Genomic DNA, 23323 nt, shown 5'->3' on the forward strand with positions numbered 1-23323 from the left:
GCCAAGAGCTTGTTCCCTTGATATTTTCTTCACTTCTCCACCAGACCGTAGCAAGGTCAATACGCAGGTCTGTTTGTCAGTTTCCCACTTTTGTATTTTTTAGCCTGGTGGGTTTCTTGGGAGATGTTTATTAGCAGAAGTATTTGGAGAGGCTGGCATGTTCATCACTGGCTGAGCAGTGGTAGCAGAGCTTTCCAGTTCAAGTTCTTCTTTTAATTTTCTTAACAAGCCTTCTTTTACAATGGCATTTCCAGTAAGAATTTCTTGAACTGTTTCTGCACCTAGCTGGCTTTAACTCCTTCTTTTGTAAGAGGCAGTGCTAGTTGGAGAAGTGGTTTTCCTGATTTGCAGCTTTGTTGGCCTTTTGGAAACCTCTGCTTCAGGATAGTAAGGTTTTTGAGGAATTTTTGGATCTTTCTTTCTTAATTCCTCCAACCTTTTATAGGTGGTCCTGACCAACTCTTCTTTCCATCTAGCAACTTGTCTTTTGGTGCCAAATTCAGCAACAACTAGTTCTTCTTTCATTCTCTTTAGTTCCAACTGCTTTTCAGGTACATTCTTTCTGAACTTTGCCCAATCAGGAGGAGTGTGAGTGACTTTCCTTTTTATCATGTCTTGAATTCTGGCTGCTTCAGCTTCAAGCTCAGGAACAATCCACTCTTTGTACATGTGTCTCTCTCCTTTGTATTTCTTGTAAAACATAATGCTTTCAATGTAGTCTTTCTTCAAAGTTTCAGCTGCTCTTTCTGAAATTTGTTGACTGACATTTTTTGCAAAACGTTCTAGGGAACTGACTTGTGTGAGCAGATATTGGTAGTATCTTGATACTTCTTTGTCAGATTTCCCTTGTGTATTTCTTTTCGAGATATCCTCTGCTTGCATGGCCTTTATCTTCAAATATTCATCAATATTCTTGGGCCAGGGATATCCTTTGATTGAAGGCAAACTCCTTTTGGCAGGGTCATCCTCAGTATAAAAAGACTTTATCTCTTCTCTGACAGCTTCCAGTTCAAGAGGAAATTGAACACCTGCAAGAGGTAAGGGTTTGTGCATTGGAACAGAAGAAAGTGGGACTGGTTTTGGTATATTGACAAGAGCTAAAGATGTTGAAGATGTTTGGGATGGTGAAGAGACATTATCTTTGTGAATTAGCCTTCTCCTCTTTATTTGAGGAGGGACTGATGATGTTTTGGATGGAAAGGTGGTTGTAGTGGTAGTGGTTTGTGATAGACTAACAGCTGTTGAAACAACTGGTGTTCCAACCACTGTTGTCTTTACAGCAGATGTTTTAACAACTGCTGTCTTCTGCCTTTTGACAGGAGGTGATTGTGATTTTGGTGGTGATGGTGGTAAAGCAGTGGATGTAGTGTGTGTTGAAGTAGGAGCAGATGTTGAAACTACTGAAGTACCAACAGCAGCAGATACAACAGGAGTTACAACAGTTGTTTTAGGTGGTGGTTTTTGAGCAGACTTTGAACGTCTGACCGGAATGGATTTGGGTAGCCTTACTTTTCTTGTAGGCTTCTTCTTTTCATCAATAAGATTTTTATCATCTCTTGACCCTGAAGTACCCTGATCTGGATAATCCACCCTGGCTTTCTTTTTGGCCTTTCTATCCCTTTTTACACATGCGAGTGCTTCTGCAAGTGCATTTGTAGTCACATCAATTTTCTTACTCCTATCTGGCAAAGGAATCTGCTTGGTCATATTTGAATTTTTTGGTGCAAGGTAAAGACCATCAGTTATTCCCTTTCTTCCCCACTCCTGAATTTTCTCCCCCTTTTTGGCATTATCTTCGGGGAGTTGATCAATAAAGAACACTGGTGGAGGAGCAGTGCCAGTGGAGTGCAGGATCTGAGTTTTGAGAGCCTTTAGATCAGCCTGAGTGTCTTTGAACCTAGACTCCATAGCATTTCTCAGCTGTTGGACATGTTTTCATGTTGCTGATCTGCTATTTGTGCTTGATGATGGAGAAAAGGTTGGAATAGGTTCCAGAGCTCATTTGTAGCAGGTGCTTGTTGTAGAGCAGGTGCTTGAGGTGGAACAGCAGTGGATTGTACCTTTTGTACCTGTAACAACTGTTGGAGCATATCTTTGAGCTCTGCAACAGAGTTATCAAGTTTCTCAACACGATCCGTTAATTTCTGATACTTTAAATCATCACCCAATTTAATGGGATCATCTGATTTCCCACTAATAGTGGTTTTATCAGTGGTAGATGTAGGGAGTTTACTCCAAATACTAATGCCCTTTTTTCTTGGTACTAGGGTCTTCTTCCTTCAACACTTGACAACCTTTTGATGTTGCCAGTTGGATAAATAAATCCACTGGTGGTTGGCAGAGGTGCTATGTAAGGAATTGCCTCCAAGGAAGTCTTATTGATGTAACCACTGTCCAACTGTAAACCAGTGGGTTCAACAGTTGTAGTGGCTGCTTCACTTGGATTACCACAAAGAGTTACTTGTAACTCAATGGGTGTAGCCTCCTCAGGCTTTGTTGGTGGGTTAGCAATGGATGATACAACAAGCTCAGTCAATTGTTGAGGTATATTCTCATTGACAGGTGATTGGGAAGGACTGGATAATGCTTGGTTCAAGTCAATTGCATCCAACAGTAGTTGTGTTTTTGGTGGAATTGAGGATGTGATGGTGGGTGTAGAAAGCGGATTTGCTCCGGGCATGGAGCTGTGGATGATGGAAACGAGTGTATCCAGAGCATCATAATGTGGTGGCCCTTTGTGTACAACCTGTTCTTTTTGTGAAGAAGCAGGAGGAGTTATGGTTATGGGTTGAGATATTTGTACCAACTGCTGTGAGGAAGAAGCAGCAGTGGTTTCTTGTGACATTTGTGTTGTCACAGGCATAAACTCTGGTATCTCATCCTCCAGAGTTGTTGTTTTGATTGGTTTGGGGGGTTTTTGGTTTTTCTTTTTGGATGGCCTTTTGGGTTTGGTAGGTGTGGGTTTCAAAACAGTTGTTCTGTTGCTTTGATCACCTAGAGCAGTAGGCTCAGCAGCAGATGCCCAAGGAGCAGTGGTGGCTGCTAAAAGCTGCTCAGGCACCCCTGCTTGTGTTTTGCAAGGTGCTAACATTCGTGAAAAATTTTCAGATGTTGGGCAGTTTATTACAGGTATTTCACCTTGGTTTATTAAAGCTAAATCATCCTTACTGAATTTCTTTTGCAAATAATAGCTTAAAAACCTTGGAAATAGTAAGAATGATTTGCTTTCAACGTTATTAACCAAATCTTTAAAGATTTCCCGAGAATAGTTATAATTTTCTTCTTGAAGAATTGCATATCCCAGATTTTGAATCTTAATAGGGATCTCATTAAAAGAAGTGGTTTTGTTTGAAACACACAGTAGGAGGGTATGAAATAGGAATCTGGGTGCAGGAGGAAAATAACCTTTTTCTAAGGTTAGTTTCGTCATCATTGTGGCTTCATACCCTCTTTCAATGAAGTCAATGTGCAACTCGTTTTTAGTGAAGGAAGTTTTACCTGCCTGGTCATCGAGTTGAAAGACTTCGGAGATGGATTGTGGTGTAATGTGGACAGCTTTACCCTTTATGGAAGATTTGATAGCAGTTGCAATGTCTCCTTGTTTTTCAAGGGTTGTATTCTTCCAAAACTCCCTTTGGGTCGCCAAATAGATTGGTGCGTCGGCGGTGAGCAAATTTTTATACTCTGATTTTGCCATGATGGTGATAATGGAATCGAAAACATCGGTGGATCCTGGTTTTGTGAGAAGACCCAGGAGATTGTGAGATTTTTTGAATGGAATTTCAGTGGAAATTGCCTTCTTAGAGGCTGTTTTCGATGATTTTGATGTGGGTTTTGCAGATGACTTCGATTTTGTCATTTTGAAAGGAATGATCGAAGGAATTTTTTAGAGATGAGAAGAAAAACTGCTTTGAGAAGAGAATTTGTAAGAATTCAATTCGATAGTAAAACCCTGTTTGGATGGTGAGTGGGGGATGTTATAGGAAAGAGAATGAATGCTGACGTGGCAGCCGTTACAAAAGGTCTGACTGCTATGTACTGCCCACGTGACAACCACTGGAGGAAATGAAGGACAGTACTTTGGATGAAAGCAACTGATGAAAGCAGTGGAAAGGGGGCAGTGGATGATTTTTACTATCAGTGGATAGCATATCAGTGGATAAGACACTGCTTTTGAACAAAAGAGGTTATAAAAAATGAGAGAACAGTGGTTGCCTTTCAGCAGTGGGCAGGCTTTTTGAAGTAGAGCAGACTTTTGAACAATCAGTGGTTATGGCAGACTTTTAAGGATTTTAATGAAATATTCATTTTTAGCTATTTTTAAGGATGGATTTTTGATTTTCTGAAAACATTTTGGTGCTTTTATTCATAGAAAAACAAGATGTTGCTTGTTATTCCATATTCAGCATCCCAATCCTAGAGACCAGACTTTCAAAAGTGGTTGTATCAAGTGCTTTTGTAAGCACATCTGCCAGCTGGTCTTTGGTTGGGACATGATGTAGAGAAATCAAACCTTTTTCATAGTAATCCCTCACAAAGTGATGTCTGATGTCGATGTGTTTTGTGGTAGAGTGGGAAACTGGATTTTTGATGATATTTTCTGCTGCCTGGCTGTCCAACATGAGTGGTGTCTTTAGGGCAGTGATACCAAAATCCAGTAACTGATTTTGAAGCCACATGAGTTGGGCTGTACAGCTTGCAGCAGCAATGTATTCAGCCTCGGCAGTAGATGTTGAAACTGCTGCTTGCTTTTTGCTTTGCCAATAAACTAAGCAATCAACTAGAAACTGGCACCCTCCTGAAGTGGACTTCCTTGTGGTGTGACATCCAGCAAAGTGTGGGAGCACCTTTTATGTATCTGAGAATCCTTTTTACAGCAATGAGATTAGATTTTCTGGGAGCTGATTGACTTCTTGCACAGACACATGTTGTAAACATGATGTCTGGCCTAGAAGCAGTTAGGTACAATAAAGACCCAATCATGCTTCTATAGAGTGTTTGGTCAATCAGCTCATCTTTTTCATCAGACATGACCAGCTTATTTGTTGCCATGGGTGTGCTGCATGGTTTACAATCATTCATATCGAATTTGGTTAAAACTTCTTTAGCATATTTGCTTTGATGAATGAAAGTTCCATTTTGCAATTGCTGTACTTGGAGACCAAGAAAGCATTGCAGCTCACCCATTGCACTCATTTCAAACTCAGCTGTCATGAGTTCTCTAAACTCTTCACACATTTTGGTACATGTGCTTCCAAAAATAATGTCATCCACATAAATTTGGACAATCATTAAGTCTTTCCCTCTCCATTTAAGAAACAGTGTTTTATCAATGGTACCTCTTTTGAAACCATTTGAGAGTAGAAAGTTGGAAAGAGTTTCATACCAGACCCTTGGTGCTTGTTTCAAGCCATACAAGGCTTTGTTTAGCCTGTAGACATGATCAGGATAAAATGGATCCTCAAAGCCTGGAGGTTGACATACATATACCTCTTCTTGCAATGTACCATAGAGGAAAGCACTTTTGATATCCATCTGAAACACTTTCATGTTGTGGTTGACAGCAAAGGCCAGGAACAGTCTAATAGCTTCCAATCTTGCAACAGGGGCGAATGTTTCATCATAATCAATCCCCTCTTCCTGTCTGTAACCTTGAACCACAAGCCTGGCTTTGTTCTTGACAACAATGCCCCTTTCATCCGTTTTGTTCTTGAAGACCCACTTTGTGCCAATGGGACTAACCTCTTCTGGCAGTGGTACAAGCTCCCATACTTGTTGTCTTTTGAACTGTTGTGTCACACCCCCAAAATCCACACGCGGAGTACCACCGCTTGGGAGCGTGACATGACCAGGATCAAGCCATCAATCATATCAAACATAGCATTTAATAATAATAAAAGTCATTAAAGTAGTTCATCATGACATGATTGATGTTTCAAAACCAAGCATTGTTTAAGTAGCGGAAGCATTGTTGTAAACCCAAGTTAAAAATACTGAAATGTCATAAGTGTCTAACAAAGTAATACGATCCTTGTCCACAACGATCGGCTCCTCTTTGTGCAAGCTCCATGTACCTAACGATCTGCAAGGCATGTAACAGAATGATCAACAAACTAGTTGAGCGAGTTCACAGTAAGTAAGTGCGTAACAGTAAGTAACGGGTGGCTCTACTGGGCCGATAGTAAGTTATACAAGTGGGGGCTTCCCATGTTATGTGACCACTAGACTATTCGTATCAACTACTCGTATCATCCCTGTTCTTCTTCCGAGAACAGTAGCGCGTATGGGGTGTACGTAGGTTTTACGCACGTATCCTTCACAACCGAGGATAGGAGACGCGGGAGTGTACATGGGTTTCACGTACGTATCCTTTGTACCGAGGATAGAAGTAAGTAATGCGTACACGTAGGTTTTACGTGCGTGCCTGACATCCGAGGCAGTAATTGGCATGTCACACCCCCAAAATCCACACGCGGAGTATCACCGCTTGGAGGCGTGACTGACCAGGATCCTAACCACCAATCATATTGAACGTATAATATAGTTAAGTATAGCGGAAGCATTTAAGTAACCCAAACAATAGTATGTATGATTTAACATAAGTGTTGAAACATCATTCACGATCCTTTGCCCACAACGACCTGCTCCTCCCTGTGCAAGCTCCATAATGTACCTAAGGTCCTGCAAGGCATGCAGCAAATAATCAACAAACTAGTTGAGCGAGTTCACAGAAAGTAAGTTCAGTAATGGAGTAGTATAGCAAGCATTGCGTTCGTTCATCTAATCATGCATCGTATTAGTTCGTTCATTGTTCATGTATAGTATTGATTCGTATCGCGGGCCCTTTCGGCATGTATGCGAAGATTGAGGAAAGTACTCAAGTATTCTAGACTATGTATATTTGTATCGCGGCCACCCTGGCATGTGTGCGAAGTTTTAGTATATAGTCCGCGGCCTTTCCAAGGCATGTGTGCGAAGATCAGTCATAATATCGCAGCCAACCCCTGGCGTGTGTGCGATGATCAGTTCAAGAAGGTATACTAGTCTAGCCGTATCTTATCATTCACCACCCTCACCCTGAGGACTCATATCATTATGTTCTGTTAACTAAGTATGCACGTATAATTTATTCAATCCCATTCCCACCCTGGGAACCCCATGCCTTGGCTGTGTGAACTCACCTTGGGTTGCTCGGCAGATACACAAAGAGAGAAAGAGAGTTCTTGAACTAACAGTGGTCAACCACGTCCTAACAGGGTTATTACATAAGTCAGGTTCGCATATAGCACGTATGTTGTATCACATAGGTTAACACGTTGCAAGCATGCAAGGATTCATGGTAAACACGTACACGTATCAGCAATCCGTTAAGCCATCTAAGTATTCGGCCCAAACATAACCCGGCCCAAATAATATTCACCCAACCTATCAGCCCAATCAGATAAGTAGTCCAAATAGCAGAGGTGTAAACAAGTCCAGTTATCCAGCCCAATCATTTGGGCTCCTGTCAGTGTGTAAGTCCAATCATGTGTACGTGCATGGTCTCGACTCGCAACAGAGATTACGAGTCGCAACAAGGGAGATCTCGACAGATGCATATCCTTCGAGACTAGGTGGTCTCGAGTCAGGTCTCGAGTCGCAACGGGGTTACGAGTCGCAACGACTGGTCTCGGCTCGTCATGGTTCGGTTACGAGTCGCAATCTGACTCGCAACCATGATTGCGGCTTGTGCTGTTTGGTCTCGAGTGGGGTTCCGACTCGCAACGAGCATTACCGAGTCGCAACCGTGTGTAACGACTTTCCTGATTTTATGCAATTCATTTAGGCAATTCAATCATTCGTTAACAGTTTCCGAAAATCAATTATCAACTAACAGTTTGTCATTCAAGAATTCATCGATCAAACAGGGAAATTCAACATCAATTCTTATGAACCCTAATACCAAACATATCAAGAACACTTGTCAAAAACAATACATAAACATATCCGATCAAACAATGCATAACAACCGATCTATCATACATTCATATTATCATCAAGAACAATAGCAATTAAATCAACCAAACATGCAATCGAATTTATCAAACCAGCCGATTTTATCTAGCATGCACCCTAGCCTTTGTGTAAATAAATCTGCTAATATGATTATCAATCCGTTCGAGCTATACCAACACTATCCGATTTATACATGAGCCGATTACATGAACATCATTAATCACATACAATAGCCCTAGATTATCATGCAAGAAACATCATCAACAAGTATAAACAACCAACCATAAACACTAACCGATTAAAAAGTATGCACGAGGGATGATCCGATTACAAGAAACTTCAAGACTTGAGAGAGTCGGCTGCCTTGAGTTCCGATCGAGAGAGAGCGTTTGGTGTGTGTGTGTGTTCTTGATTGCTAAGTTTTGTAAAACTAAAACCCTAGAGGTAATGTGTGTATATATGTACGTACAAGGGATGTGGGCCGAAACCCCCACATGGGTTTTCTCATGGTCTCGAGTCCAACCATATGGACCGAGTGGGTTCTTGTAAATGTTTCACTAATCGGTTCAAGTAGTAACATATGCAATCACATTAAATCGCATAACATGTAACATTCAATCACTCAATATAATCACGAAATCACACAACCGTGCAACACATAACATATCATGTATTCGTTCAAGTAACATAGTTCACATGAGCATATAACGTTACACAAGATAAGTCTAGAGTACGGGTTGTCACATTATCCCCAACTAATTGGAAATTTCGTCCCGAAATTTGGTATGCACTCACTGAGGAAGCTAGGTAAGTTCAATCGTTCACTGGTTTTCCTAGGGTGTCACATCCTCCCCCCGTTGATCTGGAATTTCGTCCCGAAATTCCGAAGTAGTAGCTTCAGCCTCAGTAGTGGTTGCCTTGTTCCCGAATAACTGGGGGTACTTTTCTGTCATCCTGTCTTCGCGTTCCCAGGTGTACTCTGGGCCACGTTTGGAGTTCCAACGAACTCGAACAAGAGGGATTCTCTTGTGTTTGAGGACCTTCACATCCCGGTCCGTGATTTCAACTGGTTCCTCGACGAACTGCAACCGCCCGTCGGTAGTTTCGATACATGAAAGACATTGTGAACTGCCCCGAGTTCAGCTGGTAGGTTCAATCTATAGGCTACCCTGCCTGTACGTTCTATGATCCCGAATGGTCCCCGACCTGATATTCCAATGGCTTTCTACGCTTGTCCGCGTAGGCTTTCTGACAGTCGCGTGCTGCCGCCATGCGTTGTCGTATTTTGTGCAATCTTTTCTTTGGCGTCCACTATCATCTCTGGACCCGTAATTCTGACTATCCCCCACCTCTGCCCAACAGAGAGGTGACCGGCATTTACGCCCGTACAATGCCTCGAATGGAGCGGCTTGTCTGCTACTGTGCTCATGTTTAATCGTGAGTCGAATGGTTTGTGCATTGCTTGCCAAAGCTCTGATGTGAATCGTGCATCGCGATCCGATATGATAGAGGTGGGCACCCCGTGCCTCGAGACAACTTCTTTAAGATAGATGTCTGCGAGAGTGGAGAACTTGTCCGTTTCCTAAATCGGTAGGAAGTGTGCAGACTTGGTGAGTCGATCCACGATCACCCATATCGTATCGTTCCCACGCTGGGATCTAGGTAGGCCTGTAACGAAATCCATGGAAATTTCTTCCCATTTCCACTGAGGTATCTTAGGCTGTTGAAGTAGGCCAGCTGGTTTCTGGTATTCAGCCTTGACTCTTGCACAGGTCAAGCGTTTTCCAACGTACGTGGCGATGTGGGCCTTCATACTAGGCCACCAGTAAGTAGTGCTGATGTCGTGGTACATTTCATCCGACCTTGGATGTACCGAGTAATGAGACTTGTGAGCTTCATCCATCACAAGTTCGCGTAGACCGCCATAAAGTGGGACCCAAGTACGCCCCGTTACAAAATAGGCGCCGTCTGCCTTCTGTCCTAATCGTTGTCGTGAGTCGCGTAAGGCTCCAGCCTTGACGTTTTCGAGCTTTAATGCTTCTACCTGAGCATTTCGTATCTGTGCTGGCAGACTAGACTAGATCGTAAGCTGTAGTGCTCGCACGCGCTGAGGTAAAGTGTCCTTCCGACTGTGGGCGTCCGCCACAACATTGGCCTTGCCTGGATGGTACTTGATGGCGCATTCGTAGTCGCTAAGTAGTTCAACCCATCGCCGTTGATGCATGTTCAAATCCTTCTGCTTAAGAATATGCTCGAGACTCCTGTGATCGGTGTAAATCGTGCACCTGGTACCGTACCGGTAGTGTCGCCATATCTTAAGCGCGAAAACAACAGCTCCCAGCTCTAAATCGTGCGTTGTGTAGTTGCGTCCATGAATCTTAAGTTGACGTGAAGCGAAAGCGATAACCTTGTCGCACTGAAAAGCAGTCTCCTGGGGCTCTCCCAGCAATAGGTGACACCCTTCTGTGTCAGTAGCGTAAGCGGCTGAGCAATCTCCGAGAAATCCTGCGTAAACCGTCTGCAGTACGTGGTGCAGGCCAGTTTCTGGTTGAGTCTACCTTGGATGGATCGACACGGATCCCATCCTTGCTCACTACGTGGCCTAAGAAGTGGACTTCACGAATACTACGACGAACTTGTCTAAGTAGGGCTTGCACACCCTGTTCATAAGGTCCTTAAATACGGCAGGAGCGTTCAAATAATATCAAACCATCCATCATATCAAACGTAAAGTATAGTAGTTAAAATAGTTCATAAAACCCAATGCGACTGATGTTCAAACCAAACTTTGTTCGAGTAACAGAAACATAATAAAGAAAATCCCAAAACGAGTTATAAGTTCAAATAGCGTCTCCTTGTCCTAGCATGAAAGCTCGACCCCTTGCCTCGTTGCCATTGTTGTTGTTGTTGTTGTTCCCATTGCCCTGGTTATTGATGTTGTTCTGATTCTGGTTCAACTGTGGGCAATCGCGCTTGTAATGACCTTCTGCCCCACACTGGAAACATCCCCGATTTCCACGCTGTGGCTGCTGCTGCTGTGGGTTCTGAGGAGCTGGTGGTGGAAGTTGCTGGTTCTGGTTTGCAGGTCGTGAGCTCCTACAATCTTTGGCTTCGTGCCCTATCTTGAGACATCTCTGGCAACGTTCCTTGCGACACCTTCCACTGTGGTGCTTGTTACACTTGTTACATAGTGGGTGTACTCCCCTGTATCCACCCTGCTCCTGATTGCCAGATAATTGCTGACTCGGATTCTGGTAGTCATTCGTCCTGCGCTGCTGTGCTTGAGACTGATCGGGAACTGATCCCCTGCTGGAATCCCCATCCCATTTCCGTTTGTTGTCGTTGGGTGTAGCAGAAGTAACAGCTGGAGTGACTGTAGCAGTAGCGTTGACACGCTTAGGCAGTTTATTCTGATCCACTGCCTGGTCGGTGATGCGATGGGCGAGGCGCTGAATTTCCTGGATGTTTTCGAGATTAGCCGACGTCACGTGGCTCTGAATCTCTGGCGCCAAACCCTTGAGATACAACTCAATGCGCTTGTATGGAGGGTCCACCATAGTAGGGCACAGAACGGCTAGCTCATTCGACCGTTTCGTATACGCTTCGATCTCAGATCCCACCATCCTTAGATTATACAACTCGTCTTCCAGCTTGTGAATGTCCTCACGCGTACAATACTCCCTCTTAATGAGTTCCTTAAAGTCGTTCCAGGGTGTGGCGTTAGCAGCTGCCAACCCTAAGATTTGAACTTGGGCGTTCCACCAAGTCAGTGCTATTCCTTCTAAGGTGCCGGTGGCAAACTTGACCTTGCGAGCCTCAGGGCACTCGCACATCTCGAATACTGATTCTAGCTTCTCAAACCAGTGGAGGAGTCCCACTGCCCCCTCTGTGCCGCTGAAGGAATTTGGACGACAGTCCATGAAATTCTTAAAGGTGCAAACTTGCTGCGCTGGTTGACCTATTGTGTACGAATAGGGCAAAGTTTAAATACAGGGCTAGCTTAGGAATGTAGGATCTAAAGATCCTAGCGTAAGTTATGTCTACAGGGTGTACTACCTGCTTGAGCAGCTGCAAGTGCCGCAGCAACTTGAGCTTGAACGAGAGCCTCTAGCTGGGCTTGAGTCATGTTAATCCTTCCAGACATGATCTTCATAGTAAAAGTAATGTAAGCGAGAGTGGTTCGCGAGTAGGGCGATGACAGAAAAGTGTAAGCACGTAGGTGTTCTCATGTAATCAAAGCATGTGTATCTAAGCGTAAAGCGAGCAAGGTTCTAAGCAATTCTAGCAAACAGGCAATAAACATAAACCTTATTACCTAGGATGTCGAGTCTTGCACGTGGAGCGAAGCGTCGTTGTGGATCGTTGAGAGCACTGTTCTGGTTATAGTCTGGTTTTAATAAAAACATTTTCCCATATTAAAACCTAGTTCTCTATAACCAATGGCTCTGATACCAATCTGTCACACCCCCAAAATCCACACGCGGAGTATCACCGCTTGGAGGCGTGACTGACCAGGATCCTAACCACCAATCATATTGAACGTATAATATAGTTAAGTATAGCGGAAGCATTTAAGTAACCCAAACAATAGTATGTATGATTTAACATAAGTGTTGAAACATCATTCACGATCCTTTGCCCACAACGACCTGCTCCTCCCTGTGCAAGCTCCATAATGTACCTAAGGTCCTGCAAGGCATGCAGCAAATAATCAACAAACTAGTTGAGCGAGTTCACAGAAAGTAAGTTCAGTAATGGAGTAGTATAGCAAGCATTGTGTTCGTTCATCTAATCATGCATCGTATTAGTTCGTTCATTGTTCATGTATAGTATTGATTCGTATCGCGGGCCCTTTCGGCATGTATGCGAAGATTGAGGAAAGTACTCAAGTATTCTAGACTATGTATATTTGTATCGCGGCCACCCTGGCATGTGTGCGAAGTTTTAGTATATAGTCCGCGGCCTTTCCAAGGCATGTGTGCGAAGATCAGTCATAATATCGCAGCCAACCCCTGGCGTGTGTGCGATGATCAGTTCAAGAAGGTATACTAGTCTAGCCGTATCTTATCATTCACCACCCTCACCCTGAGGACTCATATCATTATGTTCTGTTAACTAAGTATGCACGTATAATTTATTCAATCCCATTCCCACCCTGGGAACCCCATGCCTTGGCTGTGTGAACTCACCTTGGGTTGCTCGGCAGATACACAAAGAGAGAAAGAGAGTTCTTGAACTAACAGTGGTCAACCACGTCCTAACAGGGTTATTACATAAGTCAGGTTCGCATATAGCACGTATGTTGTATCACATAGGTTAACACGTTGCAAGCATGCAAGGATTCATGGTAAACACGTACACGTATCAGCAATCCGTTAAGCCATCTAAGTATTCGGCCCAAACATAACCCGGCCCAAATAATATTCACCCAACCTATCAGCCCAATCAGATAAGTAGTCCAAATAGCAGAGGTGTAAACAAGTCCAGTTATCCAGCCCAATCATTTGGGCTCCTGTCAGTGTGTAAGTCCAATCATGTGTACGTGCATGGTCTCGACTCGCAACAGAGATTACGAGTCGCAACAAGGGAGATCTCGACAGATGCATATCCTTCGAGACTAGGTGGTCTCGAGTCAGGTCTCGAGTCGCAACGGGGTTACGAGTCGCAACGACTGGTCTCGGCTCGTCATGGTTCGGTTACGAGTCGCAATCTGACTCGCAACCATGATTGCGGCTTGTGCTGTTTGGTCTCGAGTGGGGTTCCGACTCGCAACGAGCATTACCGAGTCGCAACCGTGTGTAACGACTTTCCTGATTTTATGCAATTCATTTAGGCAATTCAATCATTCGTTAACAGTTTCCGGAAATCAATTATCAACTAACAGTTTGTCATTCAAGAATTCATCGATCAAACAGGGAAATTCAACATCAATTCTTATGAACCCTAATACCAAACATATCAAGAACACTTGTCAAAAACAATACATAAACATATCCGATCAAACAATGCATAACAACCGATCTATCATACATTCATATTATCATCAAGAACAATAGCAATTAAATCAACCAAACATGCAATCGAATTTATCAAACCAGCCGATTTTATCTAGCATGCACCCTAGCCTTTGTGTAAATAAATCTGCTAATATGATTATCAATCCGTTCGAGCTATACCAACACTATCCGATTTATACATGAGCCGATTACATGAACATCATTAATCACATACAATAGCCCTAGATTATCATGCAAGAAACATCATCAACAAGTATAAACAACCAACCATAAACACTAACCGATTAAAAAGTATGCACGAGGGATGATCCGATTACAAGAAACTTCAAGACTTGAGAGAGTCGGCTGCCTTGAGTTCCGATCGAGAGAGAGCGTTTGGTGTGTGTGTGTGTTCTTGATTGCTAAGTTTTGTAAAACTAAAACCCTAGAGGTAATGTGTGTATATATGTACGTACAAGGGATGTGGGCCGAAACCCCCACATGGGTTTTCTCATGGTCTCGAGTCCAACCATATGGACCGAGTGGGTTCTTGATTTCCGATCGAGAGAGAGCGTTTGGTGTGTGTGTGTGTTCTTGATTGCTAAGTTTTGTAAAACTAAAACCCTAGAGGTAATGTGTGTATATATGTACGTACAAGGGATGTGGGCCGAAACCCCCACATGGGTTTTCTCATGGTCTCGAGTCCAACCATATGGACCGAGTGGGTTCTTGTAAATGTTTCACTAATCGGTTCAAGTAGTAACATATGCAATCACATTAAATCGCATAACATGTAACATTCAATCACTCAATATAATCACGAAATCACACAACCGTGCAACACATAACATATCATGTATTCGTTCAAGTAACATAGTTCACATGAGCATATAACGTTACACAAGATAAGTCTAGAGTACGGGTTGTCACATTATCCCCAACTAATTGGAAATTTCGTCCCGAAATTTGGTATGCACTCACTGAGGAAGCTAGGTAAGTTCAATCGTTCACTGGTTTTCCTGGGGTGTAACATGGCATATGACCACGTAGGTGTTATCCTAACCTACGGAACCGTCCTGACATCCGAGGATCATGGTAGGTGATAGTCTAGGAAAAGCATATGTACGTTCTTAGTAAATGGTAACCTTTATCCCATTCCCACGACCCGGGAATCCCATGCCTTAGTAGGAGTGTGAACTCACCTGGGTTTGCTCGGCAGACAATAAAATGCTCAAGTATACAGTAAGAGATCAACCACGTCCTATCATGGTTACTTATGCAAGTTAGGTTCGTACTCAACTATTGCACGTATAAGCTACACGTATGTATACACATATAATCATGGCAAGAATCACGTATGCATGTGAACAGGTAAGAGCATAGCACTAACATTCATGTGCGATCCAATGTCTAAGCCCGAAATACAAACAGCCCAAATATCATGTCGGCCCAACCAGATAAGCAGTCATATAACAATCATAAGTCCAATAGGCAGTCAATCGCACAAATCCAATTATTTGACCCAATTGATTGGACCCGTAACAATGAAAGCCCAAAACAGTGTACGTGCAAAGGTGGTCTCGAGTCGCAAACAGCGATCTCAAGTCGCAACCGGGTTATGAGTCGCAACAGCTGGTTACGAGTCGCAACAGGTGGTCTCGGTTCGTCATGGTCCGGTTACGAGTCGCAACGGGACTCGCAACCATGGTTTCGGCTTGTGTTGCTGGGTGTGAGGTTCCGAGTCGCAACGGGACTCGCAAACTCGGTCTCGACTCGCAAACTGTGTCGCAACAAGCTGTGTAACGGTTTCTATAATTCCTGTAACAATCATTCCGTGATTCTAGCAAACAACTTAGGCAGTTTCGGAAATCAGATCAAACAATGTTTATTCAGCATTCAATCATATTCATAACACCTTCACAATCATCATCATTAGCATGTTCATAACAGCATCAAACAACTAATCGGATTAGCACACAAATCTAAACCGAGTCATAAACATATCATCGGACTAGCATGCAACCTAACCGAATATCATTCATACAAAACCTGATTATATCTATCATCATACCATCAATCCGAAGACCAAGCATAAACAACATAATCTAATCGGCCAACAATCTAACCGGCCCTAGTTTAATATCATGCAACTCTAATCGGTTTAACATATACTTGGACCGATTGATCAAACCATACACGACATCACAACAAAACAGAAAATCATAAACTCAAACTAACCGAGATGGAGAGAAGGGATCCGGATTCAACAAGCTTCGATGCGTGTATCACTTCGGCAGCCCTTGGTTCCGAGTTGAGAGAGAGAGTTTGTGCGTGTGTGTGTTCTTGGTTGTAAGGAGAATTGTGAAAACTAGCAACCCTAGTTGTGTATGCATACGCATAAGAGGAGTGGGCCGGAACCTCACTTGGGCCGCCTTGTGGTCTCGAGTTGGGTGTGTGGCCCGAATGGGCTTGTATGCGGTTGGGTTAACATTTGATTCACATAACATATGCATTCTCATTAAATCATATAGCACATAATAACACACGTAGTCACATAATTATAAAATCAAGTTTACATAGTACGTAACATCATAACATTCGTTAACTCAAAGTGTCGTACAAGCACGTAACGTTACATCACAGTAAGTCTAAAGTTCGAGTTGTCACATGTTGGAGCTCTTCTTGCATAGCTTCTACCCAGCTGTTGTCGTTTAGTGCCTCTTGGTACTTGACTGGCTGATGGAGTGATAGAAAACCAGCAAAAAGACAAATGTTTTGGGTTTGGCTTCTTGTGAGCACCCCTTCATTTATGTTGCCAATGATTTGATCAGGTGGATGAGATCTCAAGAAGATTAAATCTCCTTGGTATGGTATGATGGCATTTGTTGGTAAAGGCTGCAAATGTGTAGCATCTGAGCTAACCACTGCTGGTGACTTTGATGACCCAGCAGTGGCTTCAAAAGGTGGTGGAATGGGTGGTAATGAAGTGGACCACTGCTGACTTTTATCCACTGTTTGAGGACTTTTGTCAGCAGTAGTTGAGGATGAGGAAGCAGTGGTGAATGGGCTACTTTGATCAACAACTGTTGAGGTAGCAGTCTTTGGCAACTGTTTTGAACAACTGGTGCTTTTCCCTTTGTGGCAGACCTTTGAGGGATGATGATTTCATACCCATAGTCTGGTGTTGTATCCTCTGGTGTACCTGCACTGTTAGTCTTGATAGCTGTATTTTCAAAAGTGAATTTTTCAAGATCAAACAGATCAGCAGGATTTGATGGGATTTTCATTGATGAAAGTTCATTGAACTTTACATCCAAAGTCTCCTCCACTACCTTGGTCCGTGTATTGAACACTTTGTAGGCTTTGGCAGTGGTTGAGTATCCCAGAAAATAACCACAATCAATTTTGGCTGCAAATTTTGAAATGGAATCTTTTAAGTTCAAAATAAAACATGGGCAGCCAAACACCTTGAAGTATGAGATTAGTGGTTTTATTTTATACAGAATTTCATAGGCAGTCTTTTTATGCCTGGGGTTTATTAAAACTCTCTTCTGGACATAGCAAGTAGTGTTTACTGCCTCTGCCCAGAAAGTTAATGGCAAACCTGAATCTGCAAGCATGGTTCTGGCAGCCTCAATCAAAGTTTTGTTCTTTCTTTCAACAACCTCATTTTGCTCTGGTGTTCTAGGGATGCTGTACTGCCTTACAATCCCTTTCTTCACACAGAAGGCATCCAACTCCCTATTTTTAAATTCTGTGCCATTGTCACTCCTAAAGCTTTTCACTGGAAGGTCAAATTGCTTTTCAACCTGTGTCACAAAGTCTTGCAAAATGCCTGCAATTTCATCTTTAGAGTGCAAAAAGAAAGTCCATGTAAACCTAGAAAGTCATCAACTATAACCAAACAATATCTTTTCTTTTTGAGGCTCATGACTTGAACTGGGCCAAACAAATCCATGTGTAGCATTTGCAAACACTGGGTTGTTTTGGACTCTTCAATGGACTTGTAAGAACTTTTATGTTGTTTTCCTTTTAAACAGGAAATGCAATGTTCAGGACATGAAAACAATTTTTGTGGTAGGCCTCTCACCAAACCATTTTTTGAAATTTCTGTTATTGTCTTAAGATTTGTGTGCCCCAGTCTTCTGTGCCAAAGCTCTGTCTCTTTATTAGAGGTAGCTGAGAACAGGCAGGCATCAGCTCTGGGACACTCTTTTGACATGTCAACAACATAAACATTGCCACTTCTTTGAGCAACAAGTTTAGTTTGACCATTTTTAATTATTGCTTCAATCTTTTTGACCATTTCTGGTCCAACAATCCTACAACAATCTTTTGTGAAGAATGACCCAAACCCTTTGTCACTCATTTGAGATACACTCAGAAGGTTGAATTTCAGATTGTCTATTAGATTGACATTTTCAAATTTTACATTACCAGATTGCACTGTTCCAGACCCCAAAACTTTCCCTTTACTATTATTTCCAAAGGATATATCACCCCCTCCATGGATTTTAAAGTCTTTGAGGAGGGCTTTACATCCTGTCATGTGCCTGGAGCCTCCACTATCTACATACCAAAGACTATCAAAGCATGCAGAAGCTCCCTGCACATGAAGTAAAAGGATTAGTTCATTAAGGACTCCAAAGCCAACAGGGCTTTGGATGGAGTCTCAACAGTGTCTGGAATCCTTTGGTAAGACTGTGGATTTAGAGGGCTTTTTGTAGACCTCATAAACGTGTGGAATCCTTTGGTAAGACTGTTTTTCCTTGCCTTTTCTGAACTGATTGGCAGGAGGTGCATCAGTAACCTGAACATCTCTTTTGAGAGATGTTTGGTTCAGCTGTTTTGTGACAGCTGTTTAGACTGGCACAAACAGTGGTTGTTTCTTTGTGAATTTGACAGATGGTGATGATGCTGATGAACTCAAGGATGTTTTAGCCATGTACTCATTCTTCTTTCATTGAAGTTTTTGAGATACACACATGCCTGAGTTTTATGGTTTGTTTTACCACAAACACTGCAACTTTCAACTGAAGTAGTGACACTTGTTTTGGTTAAATCATAAGCTTTTAAGTGAAAACAATCTTTTGTTAGATGGTTCCTCTTCTCGCAGAATTCACAAAACAAGTTATCAATTTTTTCTTTCTTCTTCCTCTTTTCAGACTCCTATGCAGCAGAGGTTTTGACCACTGCTGGGATGTCCTTAAGAGGAATGACTTTAGCTTTTGGAGCTTTAACACCATCAGTTGATGTAAAGTCCATTGGCTTGAAATTTGCAAGGATATCACACTCATCAGACCATTTTGGTTTAAATTGATGGTTTTCAATCTCCTCAAAAGCAGAGGGACCCATTGGTCTGTCAAGTGTGATTTTGTTACCAAGTTTGTCAGTGATTTTCACTTCTTGGCCATCCTTGTTTGTGGGGATGAACTCAGTAGCTGCATCAGTGGTTGAAACATATTTTTCAAAAGCAGTGTTTTCATCATCATGTTTTCTATAGCCAACCCCAAATTTCACATTGCTTTTTATCTGTTTCTCAAGCATAACCTCATACCCTTTGCATGATTCTACCCATCTCTCACAAGTGATCTGGGTGGACTCTAACTCCTTTTTTACAAACTTGGTATTTTTCTACCATATGGGTTTTGGTTATGCTTTGCTCTTCTTTCATGCTGCTAATCTCTTTTTCCTTTTCAGTCAACTTGTTTTTAAGTTCTTTTAAAGATCTTTCAAATTTGACTTCATCAGTTAAGATTTTGTTCCTAAGGTTTTCATTCACCTCTTTGATGTTAGCAAAAGCAATAATGCAATTGTCAGAACATAGTTTTTCTAGAACTTGAGGTGATACCTTGGCAGTAGCCATCATTGCACAATCACACTGAGGATTCTCTTCATCACCAGCTCTCTCTTCTTTCTCACCTGCCTTTTCTTTTTTCTTGTCTTCTTCAGACCATAGATCTGTCAATGGTTCAATCAGGGTACCTAAACTTTCTCCCAACAGTACTTCATTAGCCACAGCAGTAACCACTGCTTCAGTCACCTCCTCCACTGTTTCTATACTCAGCTGTTCCTCTTCAGACTCAACCCCCTCCTGTATTGACTCTAATGCCATCAAACAAAATTCATTATGAGAAGAGTCATTTGAAGCATAGAGTGCAAAATTTTCATCATTAAGAGTTTCAGGCAAGCTGCTCCAGTCAACAAACTCTTGAGTAAAGAAACTTTGTTGATCTGGTTGTGTTACTACTGGAGCAGTGCTTTGTGGTGCAGGTTGCACTTGTGCCTGGGGAGCAGGGGTTTGAACATATTGGATCTGTGGAGCAGCTGTTTGGATATAATGCACTGGCACAGGGGCAACAGCATAGTGAGCAGTGTTCACATGTGCTGCTGGGGCATATTGGGTATAGTGCACAGTGTTTTGATTTTGAGGTCTAGGATTTGAACTAGGGTGAGTGACTATGGGACCAGTTGTTTGACTCCTACACTCTCTAGCAAAGTGTCCTAACCTGTTACACTTATAACACTTGATTTTTGATTTATCCAACCGAACCCTTAGATTCCCATGCAACCCTGGGAATTTTCGCCCTGTTCTCTTATAGAACTTGCTAGTTCTAACACTTAGCAAGGCCAGTTGGCGCAGGATGTCCATTTCCTCTAGGTCAGTGGGGTCGAAATGCTGTAGATCATTTAGTTCAAAGCTTAAATTGTCTGACATCTGGTTTTCATTTGCAGTGAATGCATAACCTGTAGAGTGAGGATCAGGGTTGTTAAAGTTTGCACCAGCAGTTATGTCAATGAAGTGATCATAACCCTGATCCTTACCACTACCACCAGATTATTCTTGACCCAGAAGAGCAGTGTTACCGAAAGAATAATCATCAACGGTTTTCCCTGACTCTTGTAACTTCCTTTTCTGGTTCAACTCCCTCTCAAAGGTCAGGAGTCGACAATGGAGTTGGGTCAAGGTCAGATCCTTGAACTCAGGTGCAGTTCTGGTGACAATAGCTATGGTGTCCCATTTTTCTGGCAGTGATCTGAGGAACCTGCTATTTTGAGTCGAGTTTGCAAACGTGACATTAACAAGCCTCAGTTCACTGATGAGACAACTGAAACGCTCAAATTGTTGCGTCAGTGATTCACCTTTAACATGACAAAATGTTTCATACTGTTGGTTCAGGATTTCCCTATTGTTTTCTATGACCTCTTCGGTACCTCCAAACTGTTCCTTAAGCGAGTCCCACAACTCTTTGGCACTGTTACAATGTAACAGTCCAGCATATATTTTGTTGGGCAGCGCTGATGCTATGATACTAAATGCTTTAGCATCTAGTTCAAATTTTTGATAATCTGTTTCAGTATAATTTTCAACAGGTTTTGGTACAAATTTTTTAGCATCCTCAGCGCTTGGCACTGTAGGAACATGAGGACCAAAGACGACAGACCTCCAACAACCTGTGCTTTGTTGAGCGAGGATGTGACCCATCCTCCTCTGCCAAATGTTGTACTCCTTTCTTTTTAGCATAGGTGGTTTAAAGAGTGAGCCAATGTTGTTTTTATCGTCCTGAGATTGTGACGTCATTCTTGTTGTTTTACAGGTACTGAGAAATCAACTTTAATGGTGATTAATCCTTACTCTGTTTTTCAACGACGAACAAACGATCAGTATCAACTGTTTTGAGCTGAACTATTTACATCAAAATGATTGTTAAATCAAATTTGACTGTTCTAGCTCTGATACCAATTGTTGGATCTGAGTTTCCTTTTGATTGTATTTTGTGTTTGAAGTTAAGATGAAAATGGATGAGTTGTGCAGTGGAATTAAAATGGAAACAAACTTTGCATACAATCAAATGAGAGTAATACTTTAATCAAACATCTTTTACACAATGAACCGAAAGATTGAATTTAATTTCATAACGATTACAAAGATAGATGTATGAATGCAAACTCCCCCTCAGCCCGAGCTCAGTAGTTTGTTCGTACAAAGAAGACGAATGATGTAAAGAGCTAATAGAACAGTACAAAGTACTGAACTATTTATAGGCACTTGCAAACTACTGAGCATCTTAGCTGACGTCACCATGAAAGGGACATCAGACCTCCTAACAAACTCTAACCTCTGATCTATACAGACACTTCTTGTAATAACTACTGCTAATACATTCTATTACAAAACAGACTTTAGAACAGCTGCTGCAACCTTCTACTGCTGTGAATCCAGCAGCACTTGTCCGGACCAGCAGTACTTGACTCAAGGCAGTAGATTGAATCAGCAGGACTTAAGTCTTCCATCAGATCTTTAGTTGAACAGCAGTTGTAGGTCAGCAGTTAGCAAGATCAGCAGATAGGAGGTCATCAGTTGTTGTAATCACTTTCAAGTGGAGAGATTTGTATATCAACATCTGCTTATTCTGGATCCACTGCTCTGATCCAGTTTTGGCTTTAATTATCTGTTCCTCTGATAGGGTTCAATCCCAACACTGCCCCACTTGTATACAAACTTTTCCTAGTCTTCTTCCGTTTTAAAGCTTAGCTTGCAATATTGGCGATGTCTTGCTGTATGTGTCACTTACACAGTGAATGTTTAGCGTTCGGAAACATGCTTGCACATGCGTTCATGAGGGCGAGATCTTTGTCCATTACTATTACACGGGGCTCCATAACACTGTCCAATGAGTCTTTCAACCTCTGTAGCACCCACGTGAAGTTTTCTTCTTTCTTGTTGGTTATGAACACATACGCAATGCAGAACGATAAGTATGTGGACGTGACACCGATAATCTGAACTAGCGGCATTTTGTACCGGTTCGTCTTGTAGGTGGAGTCTATAAGCAACACATGCGGGAAGGCACGCACAACCTGTTTGACTCTGGGTGGATAAAGAAAACATATTGTACCCTTTCGTCGTTTTCAGATGTTCTGTGGAAGAAAACAAACCCAACTTTCTTCAACCGGTAGAAAAGTAACAGCATTGGAGTCTCGCTGACTTGCTCCATTCGACCCAATTTGGCCCGCGCGTTGCATATGGTATTTCTTGTTGAGACATTTTCAGTGTTCTGTTCTTTAATGATAGTAAGAATGTCTCGTGGTTTCATATTCTGATACGTCAGTTCCTCCAACGTCCTCTCTTCCGCTGGAGTCAGCCTCATTAGGGGATGGATGACCCTCTGGTTACAGAAAGGGTTCATGGTTATGCTTAGCTTTGTCAACCCTTAGATTCCAAGAACGTGACCTCTTTCTGTATGTCCCGATTAGTTGGAACTCGCAACCGGTTTTCCTGCTCCCGCTATGCTTGACCGTGGCTGTTGGCTTGTGGTGGCCGGCACAAT

Source organism: Helianthus annuus, chromosome 8 (assembly GCF_002127325.2).
Source record: "Helianthus annuus cultivar XRQ/B chromosome 8, HanXRQr2.0-SUNRISE, whole genome shotgun sequence".
Classification (NCBI taxonomy): Eukaryota; Viridiplantae; Streptophyta; class Magnoliopsida; order Asterales; family Asteraceae; genus Helianthus; species Helianthus annuus.